Genomic DNA, 16,590 nt, shown 5'->3' with positions numbered 1-16,590 from the left:
GCTCTGTGTCTTTATTCTTACTTTGCAGGTGAGGAAGCTGTGCAGGGTCACCCAGCGACTAAGCAGTTGGGCCAGCACAGACTGGAACTCAGGTCCTAGGATTTCACCTCAGTGCCTTCTCCACCTGTCCATTCTATGATGGTGGGAAGTACAGAGGGGCAGAGTTCAAGGAAAGCATGGGACAAAAACAGAGAGTGGATGTCCCTCTTGCCAGGGTCAAAACTAGTTGGCACATGTCTTCCCAGGAAATGCTGTCCATCAGAACTGGATACCCTACTGACCCACAGCCCCTGCTGCAAAGTCTAGGACTTCAATGCCCATCTTCCTTCGTCCTCACTTCCATGCCTAATTGACTCCTGCAACCTGCCCACTCTGTTTTATCTGCCAGTGCCTGGCTCAGCCGCTCCTCACCTTGGAGTTTGGCATTTCCAAGCAGAAGCACAAATGCGCTCTGCCCTATGCAAGAGCAGCCTCAGGATTGTAGGAGAGAAAACACTAGAACATCGATGACAAGGGGACATGTGTTGGTAGGCAATGTCATCATGTGCAAACGACGTAGAGTGTACTTCTACATACCTGAATGGTATGGTCTGCTCCACACCTAGGCTATATGGTACATACCATTATGTATGGGGTGCATTGTTGACTGAAACATTGTTACTGGGTGCATGTCTGTATTTACCATGTGCACAGATACTGGCCCTTGCCAGGCTGTTGGTCCGACCAGTAGAGGTCATTTACTGCAACTTGACCTCCTGCAGTTCTTGTGGGTCTGGTGAAAATGCACTTATGATTCGTCGTTATTAACTCAATCCTAAAGAAAGGGACACATGACTGACAAAGAATCATACAAAAAGAAACTGATTAGAGAAGACACCGTGTTGCAAACAGCAGGAAAGTGCAGAAATGGGGCGAGTATTGTGGCGGTCTGTCCTTCTAGCTAAGGGAGCATCAAACTAACCTCGATTCTGATGGTACCTAACTTCCTTGGTTAGCCTTCCCTCTTGGGGCTGCCATCACCTGCTCCTGCCAGACCTTGTGGTGCCCAGCCACTGCCCTGCCTGTCTCCATCATTGAGCTGAATGCTCCCTGAGCACAGGTACCTTGTCCTATGCATGGGTGCATCTCCAGTACCCAGACTGGCGCCTTGTTTACAGAGTGCATCCTCAGAAAGCCTGCAGAGCCAATGAGTGAGTGGAATCCAGGGCATCTGGACACGTGAGTGACAGCAGCAGTGTTTTGGCAGCACCTCCTACCAGCTCCTGTTTCCCAGGAACAAATATGTACTTCCTCTTCTCTGCAAGTCTCCTCAGCTCCAAGGCATAAACTTCCACACTCTATCTGCTTGAAAAAAGAGAGAAAAGGGGCCGGCACTGTGGTGTAGTGGGTAAAGCCACTGCCTGCAATGCCAGCATCCCATAGGGGTGACCTGGAAGAAGCTCCTGGCTCCTGGCTTTGGATTGGCACAGCTTCGGCCATCCTCTACTGCTTTCCCAGGCCATAGCAGAGAGCTGGATTAGAAGTGGAGCAGCCAGGACTCGAACTGGCGCCCCTATGGGATGTCAGCACTGCAGGAGGCAGCTTTACCCACTACGCTACAGTGCTGGCCCCAAGTCAGAATCTTAAGAAGTGAGACCTAGGGCTGGCACTGTGGCAAAGCAGGTAAAGCTGCTGCCTACAGTAATAGCATCCCATATAGGTGCCAGTTTGAGTTCGGCTGCTCCACTTCTGATCCAGCTCTCTGCTATGGCCTGGGAAAGCAGTAGAAGACGGCACAAATGCTTGGGCCCCTGCACCCATGTGGGAGACCCAGAAGCTCCTGGCTTTGGATTGGCCCAGCTCCGGCTGCTGTGGCCATTTGGGGAGTGAACCAGCAGATGGAAGACCCCCCCCCAACCTCTGCCTCTGCCTCTCTGTAGCTCTGCCTTTGAAATAAATAAATAAATCTTTTGAAAAAAAAAAAGATATATAGAAATCTAAATTTTGTTATGCTCTTCAGATAATTTTCAAAAAATATTTATTTATTTGAAAGGTAGAGTTAGAGATAGAGATAGAGGTAGAGATAGAGAAGAAGAGACATACAGAGAGAGAGAGAGAGAGAGAGAGAGAGAGAGAGATTTCTTCCATTCTGCTTGTTCATCCCTCTAAATGGCTGCAACATCCAGGCCAATGCCAGGAGCCAGGAGCTTCTTCCAGGTCTCCCACATGGGTGCAGGGGCCCAAGGACTTGGACCATCTTCTGCTACTTTCTCAGGTACATTAGGAGGGGCTGGATTGGAAGTGGAGCAGCTGTAACTCGGAACTGGTACCCATATGGGGTACTAACATCACAGGTTGTGGCTTAACTTGCTATGCCATAGCACCAACCCCACAGTAACTCTTATTCATTCTGCAATTCGAGGACCACTCCTGTGAGGTGGAGCTCCCATTTCACTCACTCATCGATCCAGTCAACAAATATCACTGAATCTCTACCGGATCTGGGCCAGGCTCTGGGCCATGTGCTGGTCCTTCCTTTTGAAGAGGTGAAGGCAGATGACATCTAAAGAAAGAAACCTATTTAACTACAAGTCGTGATGAGAGCTCTGAGGGAGGTGAGCAGGTGTAATGACAGAGATTAAGGAGTGGGCCTGGCCATTTTAGATGGAGTGACCAGGAGTATCCTTTTTTTAAACAACAAAATTAAAATTTATTGTGCTTATTTGAAAGGCACAGTTGCAGAGAGAGAGAAAAGAGAGAAAAAAGATTTTCCATCTGATGGTTCACTCCCCAAATGACCGCAACAGTGGGGGTTGGGTCAGGCTTCAGCCAGGAGCTTCTTCCAGGTCTCCCACGTGGGTGCAGGGGCCCAAGGACTTGGCTCATCTGCTGCTGCTTTCCCAGGCACATTAGCAGGGAGCCGGATTGGAAGTGGAGCAGCCAGAACACAAACCCACATGGGATGCTGGTGCTGCAGGTGGCAGCTTTACCTGCTATGCCAGAATGCCAGCCCCCAGGAGTGTCCTTTGAGAGGTGACATTTAAGGCCATTCCTGGAGGAAGGGAAGGAGCTGGCTATGTGTCGAGGTGGGCAGGGAGGCAGGAATCTTCCCATCTCAACTTCTCAACATTTCAGACAGTCACGTATCTGCAGCAACAGAAGCCCCGGGGCAGGCTTGGAATCCTTGTGTCTTCTGGAGCTGAGCCAGCCTCCCAGAGTCTGACTCCCGACTCCCAGGGAGCACTCCGCCCACTCTCTCCAGCCCTGGCTGCTTTGTTCTTTCCTCTCTCAATTGACTTTTTCTTAGAAGCTGTCAAGTCACGGGCACCTTCCAGATCACCCTGCCAGCAGCTGAGTAGCAAAGAGCTCTGAGATCACTCATGAGGCAGGGGCACAGTCCCTGGCACTGCTGGCCATGGAGCAGGAGCAGGGTGGCAGGCGGGACCGCCTGGAGCAGGCCGAGTCCCTGGGGAGGGCGGCCCCCGCTGCACACCCTGGGCCACTGGTCCTGGGCAGGACAGCCGGGGAGGCCGATCTGCTGCAGACTTGAGCTCTGCCAGCCGCAGGGCTTGGGAACCGGATGAGGGCAAAGCACCTCACCCAGTGCCTGCTGCAGAGGGGTTGTGCCCAGTTCGTAATGCAGCCAGCCTTCTCAGAGCCTCAAATAAGCAAGTAAGTGATACAGGATGTAAATAAATAAATAAACATGACAGAGCCTGAGCGCCGTTGCCAGAGGGTCAGCGCAGCCACAATCCTTTTATTCCTTAAGGTGATTTCCAGGTGTTCTGCAACCCAGCATCTTTCTAACTGGGGCCTCTCACAGTTCTTCCTCCCGCTCCAGATCCTGCATCTTCCCAGGGAGGCTGTGTGGGTGGAGGGACTGTGTGTGGCGAGGGGATGACACGGGGCTCCGGAGTGGCAGGTCTGGCTTGTGGCCAGGAGTTTCAGTCTCCACAGCTGAGTAGGGCAGAAGCCAGGTGCCAGAGTCCAAGCCTGGCTCCAGTGTCCTGGCTCTGACACGTCCTTCTCTGTGATCTTGGCCCACCACCTCCTCCTTTTCAGCTTTGGTTCTTCATCTGCGAGGTGGGGATAACCACGCCTACTTCGTGGCCCCGGCGTATGTGGAATATGAGGGTGCTACCAAAAGCTCATGGAAAATGCATATTATGAAAAACCTACGCATGGGTTTCTCCGAGATAAACTAACCTTTTCATTCCATTTCCCCACGAACTTTTGGAAGTACCTTGCACTATGCCTGATACCCAGGGGTTACTCAGTAAATGATTTTTATCTGTGATTTCAGACCCGGAGCCCCGAGTGGCCAGCTACCCCCTCCCCAGAGGTGTCTGGTGTCATGAGATGCTGCATGGTGCCCAACGCCGGAACCCACATGGATGATGTCAGTGCAGCACCAGGGTCTCAGCGCTCTGCAGAGCCACCAGCCTGCCCCGTGGCTCCAGAGAGGTGGAGCGCAGACGGTCTCCCACAAGTGGGATTCACTTTGCGGCTTTTCAGAGCAACTCCTCCTCCTCCTCAGGGTTGGCTCAGGTCCATTTGTCCACTGTTTTGAAAAAACAAAAACAAAAACAAACAAACAAAAAAAACAAACAAAAAAAAAACAGGCCTGCAGCAAAGCTGTCTAATTCTTAGAGACGCAGGACTTTTGTTGTTTTTTCCTCCTCCTTTCAACAAAATGTGAGAGTTTATTATAGGTCAGTGCTCTTCTAGGTACTGCGGAGACATCTGTGAAGGGGCCAGGTAAAGTCTCAGCAAACGGATGTGGTACAGACAGACAGACAGCCGGGTTAAATCAGCCCATTTCTGAGGCCTGTTTGCTTCTCCCAGTTCCTGGTAGGGTCCATCCTCTCCGAGGACCTCCTGACCTGGGGGAAGTTCAGGGGGAGGTGGCGGCCAGGTGGGAGGAGCCCAGTCAATTTCCATGCTGACTGCTCAGCGGGACACTGTAGGAAAGGCTGAGCCGGTTCACTGCAGGGTGTCGGTTTCCCCATCTGGGTGCCTTCCTCCTCTAGGTCTGAGGTGGAACACAAGCTGGGGCACTCCATTCTTCTTTTCTCTTTTCCTTCTTCTCGCTGTTATTACTACTTAACACCAACCCTGCAGCTGCCAAATCTAGAGGGAGAAAATCACCCTGCCTCTTGTTTCCGAGCAGGCGAGAGCCACTTCGAACTGCCTGGCAAGAGTCGCCTCACCCTTGTCCTCAGGGACCCCTTCCTGCTGGGATTCATGTGGCGCTGACCAGGGGGAACAGAGGCCTGGCGCTCGATCTGGCTGAGCTAGGCTCGGGCTCATCTCCAGCAAGGCTGCAACCATGCCTCACCAGCTTGCTTTCTTGTGTGAGATAAGATATAAATGTCCCATTCTAGAGTGTACAATTTGGCGGCATAAAGTATATTCCCACTATTGTGTAATCATCACTATTTTCCATTTCCAAGACTTTTTTCTCAAGATTTATTTATTTATTTGAAAGGCAGAGTTACAGAGAGACAGAGGCAGAGAGAGGGAGAGAGGGTCTTCCATCTGCTGGTTCACTCCCCCAGCTGGCTGCAACAGCTGGAGCTGGACCAATCTGCAGCCAGGAGCCAGGAGCTTCTTCTGGGTCTCCCACGCGGGTACAGAGGCCCAAGGACTTGGACCATCTTCTACTGCTTTCCCAGGCCACAGCAGAGAGCTGGATCGGAAGAGCAGCAGCCGGGACTAGAACCGGCGGCCGTATGGGATGTTGGCGCTGCAGGCGGAGGCTTAGCCTGCACCATAGTGCCTTCCTCCATTCCTAAAACTTTTTCATTTTTTTCCATCCTGAAAGGTTATATCCCGTAAACAAAAATCCCTCACGCCTCTCTCTCCTACACCCACCCTACTTTTTGTCTCCGTGAACCTGACTACTGTAGGTACCTTATTTTAGTGGAATCTCATAATATTTGCCTTTCCATGTCTGACTTATTTCACTTAACATAATGTCTTCTAGGCCCACGTCTTGTAGCCAATATCAAGATGTCCTTTGCTTTGAGGCTGAATAAAATCCCACTGTGTGTAGGTAGCACATTTAGGTTTGGCATTCGTCTGTAGATGGACATTTGGACTGTTTCCACCTTTCGGCTATCGTGCATAATACTGCTATGAACATCGACATACAAGTGCCTATTTGAGTTCCTGCTTTCAACTCCTTTAGGTACATCCCTAAAAGCTCATTAACTTTTGAATCCAGCCCATCCTCCCAGGTTTCCTCTTTAGGCTCTTCTGTAGGGAGTCAGCCACGTCAGTGTCAGTAAGTACCCACATGGCTTTTAGAAAGAGCAGCGGACTTGCAGTCAAATGCCTTAGGCTCTTGGCGCAGCTCGAACTTTCCGGGCTTTCATTTTCCTTGTGTTGAAATGGGACAAATGCACTTGCTGTATTGATTCTTCAGGGATTTGGTCAAGATCAAAGGCTCTGATGTAGGAAGGGGCTGATCCACAGGAAGCATCTACAGGGAAGGCAGGGTGCTTCTCCTGTCCGGCATGCCTCGGGCTCCCAGGACTACCTGTATCCTGACTTCCTTGTGTGTAACTCTTTCCTTCTCCAACCCAGAGTCTGCACGGGATGCACTCCATCACCAGCTTCAGCCTAAGCCAAACAGCACATCCCATCCCTAATCTCAGCACTCGGGTTAGGACGGGGGAGTGAAAAGGTATTTGCTGAGGCTACTGAGAACGAGAAGTCTTCTGTTCTTGACTTTTCCCTGGAGGGAAAGTATGTGAGGATGAGAGATCTAGAACTTCAGCAGTCACAAGAGAGCACAGGGAGCTAAGAGGTGAGGGATTCCCTTCCAGGCCTGATACTGTGAAGATCAGCCAAGGCCCAGCGATAAGGCTGCTGGGGCAAGACTTGCAGGAAGGGGATGATGGCAGCTCTCTCTCTAGACTTCTCACAGATAAGTCAATAAATTCTCCTTACTGTTTAACCCATTTGGAGTCAGAATCTTATGATCTCCATTGCTCTATAGCTGTCCCCTGTAGGGCTGGGCTCCTTGTTGATCTGAACACATAATGCATCAGATTTCTCTGGGATGACTTTTTCATCTCTCCTAACCAACTCGCAGAGTTAGCCTCATAGCATCTGAGAGCCTGAAAGAGCTTCAGAGATCTTTTATTCAATAGTTTTTGAGATGCGTTTAATAACAGCTAATACTTTTGTTTCTAAAATAAAATCTTTTGGGGCCAGGGCTATGGCATAGCAGGTAAAGCCTCTGCCTACAGTACTGGCATCCCATATGGGTGCCAGTTTGAGTCCCAGCTGCTCCACTTCCAATCCAGCTTTCTGCTATGGCCTGGGAAAGCAGTAGAAGATGGCCCAAGTCCTTGGGCCCCAGAACTCACGTGGGAGACCTGGAAGAAACTCCTGGCTCCTGGCTTCGGATCGGCACAGCTGCAGTCATTGCAGCCATCTGGGGAGTGAACCAGCAGATAGAAGACCTCTCTCTCTCTGCCTATCCTCTTCTTCTTCTTTTTTTTTTTTTTAAAGATTTATTTATTTATTTGAAAGTCAGAGTTACAGCAAGAGAGGGAGAGATAGAGAGAGAGGTCTTCCATTCACTGGTTCACTCCCTAGATGGCCGCAACAGCTGGGACTGGGCCAGGCCAAAGCCAGCATCCAGGAGCATCCTCCAAGTCTCCCACATGGGTCACAAGGGGTCAAGCATTTGGCCCATCTTCTGCTGCTTTCCTAGGCACATTAACAGGGAGCTAGATTGGAAGTGGAGCAGCCGGGACTCGAACCAGCACCCACATGGAAGGCTGGTGCTGCAGGCCAGGGCTTTAACTCACTGCGCCACAGCCTGGCCCCATTCTGCACTCTCTTGCCGTCGGAGTGGGAGGTGAGGACTGCAGTAGCAATCTCAGGTACTCAGCTCATGCTGCTATAACAAAATAGCATAGCTTGCTTGGGTTACACAGACATTTATCTTCTCCCAGGTCGGGGGGGAGGGGGGCTGGGAAGTTCAAGATCAAGGTGCTGGCTGACTTGGTTGCTGGTAAATACCCTCTGCCTGGCTTGCAGACAGCTGCCTTCTTGCTGTGTCCTCACATGGTGGGGAGAGAGAGACAGAGAGACAGAGACAGAGAGAAAGAAATAGAATGTTCAGGTCTCTGTTGCCTTTCTTGTAAAGGCACCATTCCCTTACAAAGGATCAGGGGAGCCCCACCCTCAGGACCTCATTGAAATCTAATTACTGGGGCCTATGGCAGTGCCATGGCACAGTAGTTTAATCCTGCACCTGTGGCACTGGCATCCCATATGGGCGCCAATTCTAGTCCCAGCTTCTCCTTTTCCAATCCAGCTCTCTGCTATGGCCTGGGAAAGCAGTGGAGGACGGCCCATGTGCTTGGGCCCCTGCACCCGTGTGGGAGACCAGAAAGAGGCTCCTGGCTTTGGATCAGCACTGCTTTAGCTGTTGAGGCCATTTGGGGAGTGAACCAGCAGAGGGAAGACCTTTGTGTCTCTTCATCTCACTGTCTGTAACTCTACTTCTCAAATAAATAAATAAAACCTTAAAAAAAAAAAAAAGAAATCTAATTACTTCCCAAATGCCATTACATTGGGGCTTCAACAAATGACATTTGAAGAGATACAAACATTCAGTCCATAACATTAAGTTGAGATCCAGGGCAAACTCCTAGGGCGACAGCCGCTCCTAGCACTTTTTGGACCTGTTGGCATTGCTGCCCACTGGAGGCACTGAGGAGGCATGTCTCGCCTTGCTATCTGCAGCAGGGGAGGTGGCTGTACTTGTGGTCCTGGGATGAGGAGCTGCTCCAGGCCTAGCACCCAGCCTCTGAGCTTGCGTGTCCCAGGCTGGGAGGCTGAGCAGCCAGTTAGAATGATGCCACACTCCGAACTCTTCAGAGCTTCAGCATGCCAGACACAGCCAACTCACAGAATCACCCACAATGATGCTGGTCTCAGCCTCATCATCTCTGCAGCCACTTCTACCCCATGGCCCCATTGCATATTCCAATAGTCCACACGCAGCCTTCCCATCCGCCTATTCCCCCCATGTCTTGTCTCTCTCCAGCCTTCATAATTGAGTCTTTCATTATGTTTGTTATTACTACCTCTTGCTTTCCTGTAAAATGCCAACATGTGGTGGTGGTGGTGGTGGGGATCTCAGGGGTCTTTATCAATTTTGTTCCCTGATGCCTTCCACTGGCACACAGTAGGTGATGTATTTGTTGAACCAATCACAGCAACTCAATGCTATTGGATGTCCAGATTCCTGCCTGGGAGATGCAGTACCTTGCCCCAGGACACACAGCTAGCCAGTGAGGCTGCTGGCCAGTCTGTGTCTCCTCACAGCCACAGGGCCCCTGTGCCCTGTTCCCATGACTTGACCCTCTCTGTCCCATGCGCAGCGTCTGAATTCTACACAGCACCCGATCGAACAGGGAATCACTCATCTCGGGATCTCCCCTGGCTAGAGCGCGGGTGAGACGGAGCTTTCCTTGGTGGTGGTTCTGCTGGATTATCTGAAGCTCACCAGACACAGCTACAGGCCGTTGGCTCAGGATGGAGGCCCAGGGGCAGGTGGGAGGCAGAGAGGCGATGACTTGCGTGGAGCAGCTAAGGGTGAAGATGTCTCGAAAACCAGTCCTACGAGGTTAGAGAAATCAGCCAGGGAGGTGCATGTTTGCCAGAGTTCCTGGCTTGTTCTCGCCCCAGTGCAGGCTGAGAACAAGCATCCTAATCTCTCCGGTATGCAGTGGCTTTGTAAACATCGCGGCTGCCAGGTGCCAGGTGAGGCGTGGCCTCCCTTGGCCCTCCCCAGGGGTGCCGCCCCGCAGCTTCCACCGCCTGCTCTCCAAACCGCTGGGACGCTTGCCTTAAATCTCAATGCAGAGCCCCAGCAAGGCCCTTCCAGCGTGTTCCCAAATCGTCTCTCCATCCTCTCTCCCCTCTCTGCCGGCCACCACCGCGCCCCTGAGGTCCTGAGTCTGAGCTCCGCCTCTGCACGTCTCTCCACCCCCGCCCCAGCTTTCCCCGCCCACCAGGCTGCTCCTCATGCCTGGGGCCTCGCCTCTGGGGAGGCCTGCCTGCTTGCTCTCACTCACACCACACAGATGCCTCCTGCACCTGCACACACAAGTACACACACACGTGTACTGTTCACACAGTCACATGCATGAGATACGCATGTACGGCCATCGTCTCCTGCCGCTACACATGTATAAGTATCTTGTTTCCTCCCCAATAGCCCCAGCACACATGGCCATTCACACACGCGGGGGCCATTTGCCACTCCTGCAGATAAACACAAGTGGTCAGTCCTTCCCTGGGCTCTACATGGCGCTGGGCGTGGCTGGGTCCCAGCACACCCCACACTGTTCCATGATGTGTTTGCTCTCTGTTCCTCACTCCTCCACCGAGATCCTCCTCTGAGGCCCGGTTCCCAATGCAGAGTCTGGCACGTGGGTAAGTGAATGTAAGCAGGCACATGCATGAGGGCTGCAGGTGCGATGAAGCCTGGAAGGGATTCAGGCCAGGTGTTCTTCACCAGGAGCGTGCAACCCAGGGCCTCAGGAGCGCTGGGGTGGGACAAAGGGTAGCTTTGCTCTGCAGACTGAAAATGAACAAACAAGGAAGCAAAGAAACAGTGACGTCCCCAGGTGACTCTGCTCCGTGAAGACCTCGCGCTCCCCCGTGTTGCAGACAAGGGGAGTGAGTGGCTCCGTAGAGGTGTTGACCGAGCCTGCCTCCCAGAGCTCATCCCATGACAGTTCCCTAGGCAAGAGGAGGGAGAGGAGGATCAGTTGGCAAGGGCTGGACGGTGATGGGGCTGGAAACCGCAAGTGCCTTTGTTTGGGTAGCAGCAAATTTCAATCAGGGATGGTTATGTCCCTGATTGCTTGTGTAGCGAGTGATGTCTGCATACATTTTTGATGGTCTTAGTTGGGGTGGGGCGACTCCTGGCACCTGGTGAGTTAAGACCAGAGATGTTGCTAAGCATCTTACAATGCATAGGCAGCCACCACAACATAGAGCAATCTGGCCAAGCATGTCCCGCTACTGAGAACACCTGCTGTAGGGAAGGGAACGAGGGCTTTTGAAAGAGACCCAAACCCCAGTCCTGCTGCTTCCCAATCATGTGACCCACAGGCCACTTCCCTCCAGACCTCAGTTTTCTCATTTGCAAAAGGGGTTAACTGCACATGTGCCGACATTACAGTCTTGCTGTGATGGCCAGCACTATGCAGGGCACCCAGCTCAGGCCCAAAAGAGAGGTGTGATGGAGATGTGTTTACCTGGAAAGAGCTGCTCCCTTCCCTATAGGTGCAGACTCACAGCCCGAGTCCCCATGACCCAGACCCTGCATGAAGTTGCTGAGAGCAGAGTTCATAGAAGCTGCCAAGACTGGACATCCTGTCCTGGTCATGGTCCTCCAGCCTTGCCACCCTGCTCTAGAGTACTACTTCCTGCACTGATTGGCAGAACTTCTGGAAGGCAGCCAGCTGTGCAGGGCTAAGCTGACCACACTCTCTTCCCTTCCGCCTAGTCCCCAGCTCCTGAGCAATGTTGGGCTAGAGGGACCTTGGCACTCACTCTACCCACTCATTTCCTGAAGTCTCCTCACCTGAGCACACCATTCACCTTTCCAGAAACAAATCCTCCATCGCTCACCCTGAGGGAGCTCCTGATCAAAGGACGCGCCAACCCTTGCAGCTCTGGGCTGTGCCTCGGGGGCAGCCTGTATCAGAAGGGGCTTGAAGGCAAACCCAGAAATGCCCGGGGCAAAACAATTGCTATGGTTTGAACAAGACTACATTTCCCAACTCACACAGATGTCTAACCCCCAAAGTTATAAGTTAATGTTACTAAAGAGGGTGGAGACTTGATCCAATTATGTTGTCTGAGGGTGGGGCCTCTGGGAGGCCATTGGATCTGATTAGGTTGCTAGGGTGGGGACTTCATGACTGAATCCTGGTGGTTTTATAAAGTGAGACTTAAGGAATTGGGGTACCTGTTCTGCTTCCTGGTTCACATGCTATCTGTCCCCTGTCTACCACCCTCATCAGATGCCAGACCAATGGTGCTACCTGATCTTGAGCAGTGAACCTCCAAAACTGAGCTAAAAGAAACCTTTTCCTTGTAAGTTAGCTTGGCTCAGGTGTTTCAGTTGTGGTAATGAGAAGATGATTATTAACAACCTGACCAGAAATCACCTGGCTCATCTTGGCTTCAGACAAAAAGGGCGCCAACATGAACTCAAGTAGATGGATGAGTGACAACTTCTTCTACCCTTTATGAAATCATCAACATATCCACTGAATGAAATCCCCATTTCTTCCTGTTAGATTCTTTAAAGAGCTTCCACCTTGGTCACCTTGATAGAGAGTTTTTGGGCTAGATACACCTCCCCACCACTTGGAGACGAGTCTTGGGGGACCTATGAAAATCAAGTAGCCAGATGTTGATGTCATGTGCCAGTTCTTGTAATCAAGGTTTTCCTGTGCTGCTGTCACTGACCTAGGTAATGAGAATTTGATGCAGCTTGGGGAAAGTTTCATGTGTTTCCTGTTGAGTCTCGATTGCACTCTTATCCAATTAACTCCAGTGAACCGATCAAAAGCGAAGCAGTCATGAGAACACCCCCTTTTTACAGCCCGTAAACACCCTAGACCATCAGCCTTAACAGCTCTCTCTCCTTCAGGGACCCACCCCACCCCAAGCATTCCCGGGAGCTGTTTTCTTTCATCTGTGCTCTGACTTCTCTGCTTTCCTTCAATAAACCACTTCTGCTTTACACCCTCTTCCTTGTCTGTGCGCCGCATTCTTCTTGGACATGAGATACGCATCGGCAGAGAAAAAGAGCTGCAGACTCCCACAACAATCTTGCCAACATTTGCTCCCAGCTGTCATACCTTGTCCCAGCCCATTTTTCTAAAATGCAGTTCCGATCCTGCTATTCCCATCCTTAAAAGCCATCAATGGCTCCCCCACTGCCTCTCATAAAGAGCTCAAAATGGCGTTTCAGAACATTTCAGGCCTTCTGTGATCTCTACCAACTGACTTTCCTAGCCTTTATCCCCCTGAAGGTTCACTGTCAACAGTTATGTCCCAGATACAGTAAACATGACCTGTCTTTTCCTTCCGCCACAGTTTTCCTCCTGCTGCTTCTTTTTCCTGGGGTACCCTTATTTCCCCCACTCTCATAAGCTTATTCATTCTTTAAGAGACACCTCAAGATCTTATCTTCCCAGAACCCACTTGTTCAGATGGGTGCCTCTGTCTCATCCCACTTTATAATACAGCCAAGTGCTAGTTGATTAGATGCACATTTATCTGCCTTAGTATCCAAAGCCCTTTGACTTCAGGGACTGTGTGGTAGTGATCATTGTGGTCATCCCCCCTTCCCTGCACCCAAGGACTTGGCAGACCAGGGGCTAAGTAAGTCATGGAACTGAGGAAGTACAAGGCCAGATAGGTGGGGTGGGAACTGGGGAGGGGGAGGCTGATGGCCGCTTGGCCGAGCAGTCAGCCAGGTCAAGAAAGACGCTGAGGTTTCCTGGGAAATGTGCTCCCGTGGCTGGCAGCCCACCCCAGCCGGTGTCCTACGGTCTCCCCATTTCTCAGAGCCAGGCCGCCTTCCTCAGCTGCTTCCTCTTCTCTCTGACGCCCGTCTCTCTAGCTGTTCTCTGGGGGAAGTTTGTGCCTGTGGTGCTGGAATAATGAGCTCCCACCCCTGGTGTGCATTGACCTTGAGTTGGCAGTGTCCACAGTGAGAGGGGGCAGGCGGGCTCAGGGATTATGGGCCCTCTAACTGCAGCCCTTCCTCCAAGGCCTGGCTAGAGCTGCATCATGGCTGCCTGGCTCCCAAGCCCCGGGAGAGTCCTTGCAGATTTTTCCATTCTCACATAAGAGGCTTCGTTGTAGGTTTTCCCACACTCCATGGCGAATATCAGTCATCTTCATTTTAGTCAAGCCCCCTCAACCAGATCAATTAACAGATTTCTTCCTACAAAGATACCTCTAACTGTCGACTTCTGGTTTCCAATCATAACCCTCTCTTCCTAACTGTGTGCATCTAGACAAGCTATGTAGCTTGACTCTGTTTTCTTATCTGTAAAATGGAACTGATTATAGTATCTACATCACAGGGTTTTTGAATGGCTAAAATGACTAAATATATGAGGGGGCTTCACAATGGTTGTGGAAAATGAAATTAAGCCACTGGCATTGTGGCACAGAACATTAAGCTGCTCCCTGCGATACCAGCATCCCTTGTTGGAGCCCCAGTGAGAGTCCCGGCTGCTCAGCTTCTGATCTAGCTTCCTGCTAATGTGTCTGGGTGAGCAGCAGATGATGGTTCAAACACCTGGGCCCTTGCCATTCACGTAGGAGACCCAGATGGAGTTCTGGGCTTCTGGCTTCAGCCTGGATCATTTCTGGCCATAGTGAAAACCTGGGGGAGTGAACTAGTGAATGGAAAATCTTTCTCTCTCTTTTACTTCACTTTTCAAAATAAATAATGTTTAAAAAATGGAATAGGCCGGTGCCGCGGCTCACTAGGCTAATCCTCTGCCTTGCGGCACCGGCACACCGGGTTCTAGTCCCGGTCGCGGCGCTGGTGTCTGTCCCGGTTGCCCCTCTTCCAGGCCAGCTCTCTGCTGTGGCCAGGGAGTGCAGTGGAGGATGGTCCAAGTGCTTGGGCCCTGCACCCCATGGGAGACCAGGAGAAGCACCTGGCTCCTGGCTTTGGATCAGCGCAGTGCGCTGGCCACAGCGGGCTGGCCGCGGCGGCCATTGGAGGGTGAACCAATGGCAAAGGAAGACCTTTCTCTCTGTCTCTCTCTCTCACTGTCCACTCTGCCTGTCAAAAAATAAAAAAAAAAATAAAAAAAGAAAATATAAAAAATGGAATAGAAGATTTATTTATTTTAATACAAAAATGTTTTGGAACTCACAAGGTTTTTTCTTAATATACATTTTCCCATGGGAGTGTGGAAGACTCCTAATAAGTAGATGTTCTCTTTATGACGTGAGCCTTTGTGATTGTTACTTGACCCAGGTGAGCACCCTGACATTGTGCCCTCTCTGGCCTCAATTTCCCTTTCTTAAGATAGGGAGTGGAAGTCAGCAGCCCAAGTGCAATGCGAAGATAGGGTCACTGTCAGGTGTCCCCGCTGCCCAGTTATGCTGCTGATTCCTGTCACTCACAATCTCACTTGATTTGTTCCATTTGATGATATAAACGATTTCTCCAATAATAGTCACAACTGTCCTGGTCATACAGCCAGGAGCTTCAGTTAAAGCTGCCTCCTGCAGGCAGGAGGAGTCATTGCACCATCACCAGCTCCTTCCTTAGGGGTTTTTGTCTCTGGCAACAGACTGTTTTTTTGTTTTTGTTTTTGTGTTTTTTTTTTTTTTGAAGATTTATTTATTTATTTGAAAGTCAGAGTTACACACAGAGAGAAGGAGAGGCAGAGAGAGAGAGAGGTCCACCATCTGCTGGTTAACTCCCCAGTTGGCTGCAGTAGCTGGAGCTGTACCAATCTGAAGCCAGGAGCCAGGAGTTTCTTCTGGGTCTCCCATGCAGGAGCAGGGGCCCAAGGCCTTGGGCCATCTTCTACTGCTTTCCCAGCCCACAGCTGAAGTGGAGCAGCTGGGGCTCAAACCGGTGCCCATATGGGATGCTGGTATTGCAGGCGGCAACTCTACCCACTACACCACAGTGCCAGCCCCTGACTGTGATTAATTCACATAATAATTTTATATCCATATAATGTTTCCCAGTTTAGACAGTCTTCCTTCCTTTGTAGTCTTCATTCCCCATCAGTAATCCATGGGGTAGTTGTAGTAAAAATTATCAATCCCATTTTGTAGATGGGGAGGTATGCTCATTCTTGCACTCATTTATTTATTTATTTATTTTTGAACAGGCAGAGTGGACAGTGAGAGAGAGAGACAGAGAGAAAGGTCTTCCTTTGCCATTGGTTCACCCTCCAATGGCCGCCGCGGCCGGCGCACTGCGCTGATCCGATGGGCAGGAGCCAGGTGCTTCTCCTGGTCTCCCATGGGGTGCAGGGCCCAAGCACTTGGGCCATCCTCCAATGCACTCCCTGGCCACAGCAGAGAGCTGGCCTGGAAGAGGGGCAACCGGGACAGAATCCGGCGCCCCGACCGGGACTAGAACCCGGTGTGCCGGCGCCGCAAGGCGGAGGATTAGCCTGTTAAGCCACGGCGCCGGCCATCTTGCACTCATTTAGTTCATGTACATCTATGGAATGCATTTTGTCCTAGCCGCTGTAGCTCAGACAAGTACATAGATAGCTGTAAATGTGGCCCTGGATCAGAGATCAAGGTCCCCATGCCTGCTCTGGGTCTAGTGTGCCTAGCACCCAACCACACCCCTCTCTTGGAGTCAAACAGTTACTACTGTTGGTCCTTGGCACTGGAGCCCACATCTGATGACCACTTCCAAGAGAGCATTTCAGCCCAGGCACGTGCCTTGGGTTCATCTGCTCAATCTTGGGCCTTCTGGTGAACTGTGACTCACCCTTTAAGCCCGAGCTCCTCTTCTGTGGGACTTTCTGCCACTTTGCCTCTCTTCTTCCCTCCTGC

Source organism: Oryctolagus cuniculus, chromosome 6 (genome assembly GCF_964237555.1).
Source record: "Oryctolagus cuniculus chromosome 6, mOryCun1.1, whole genome shotgun sequence".
Taxonomy (NCBI): Eukaryota; Metazoa; Chordata; class Mammalia; order Lagomorpha; family Leporidae; genus Oryctolagus; species Oryctolagus cuniculus.
Note: the sequence above shows the minus strand (reverse complement) of the source record.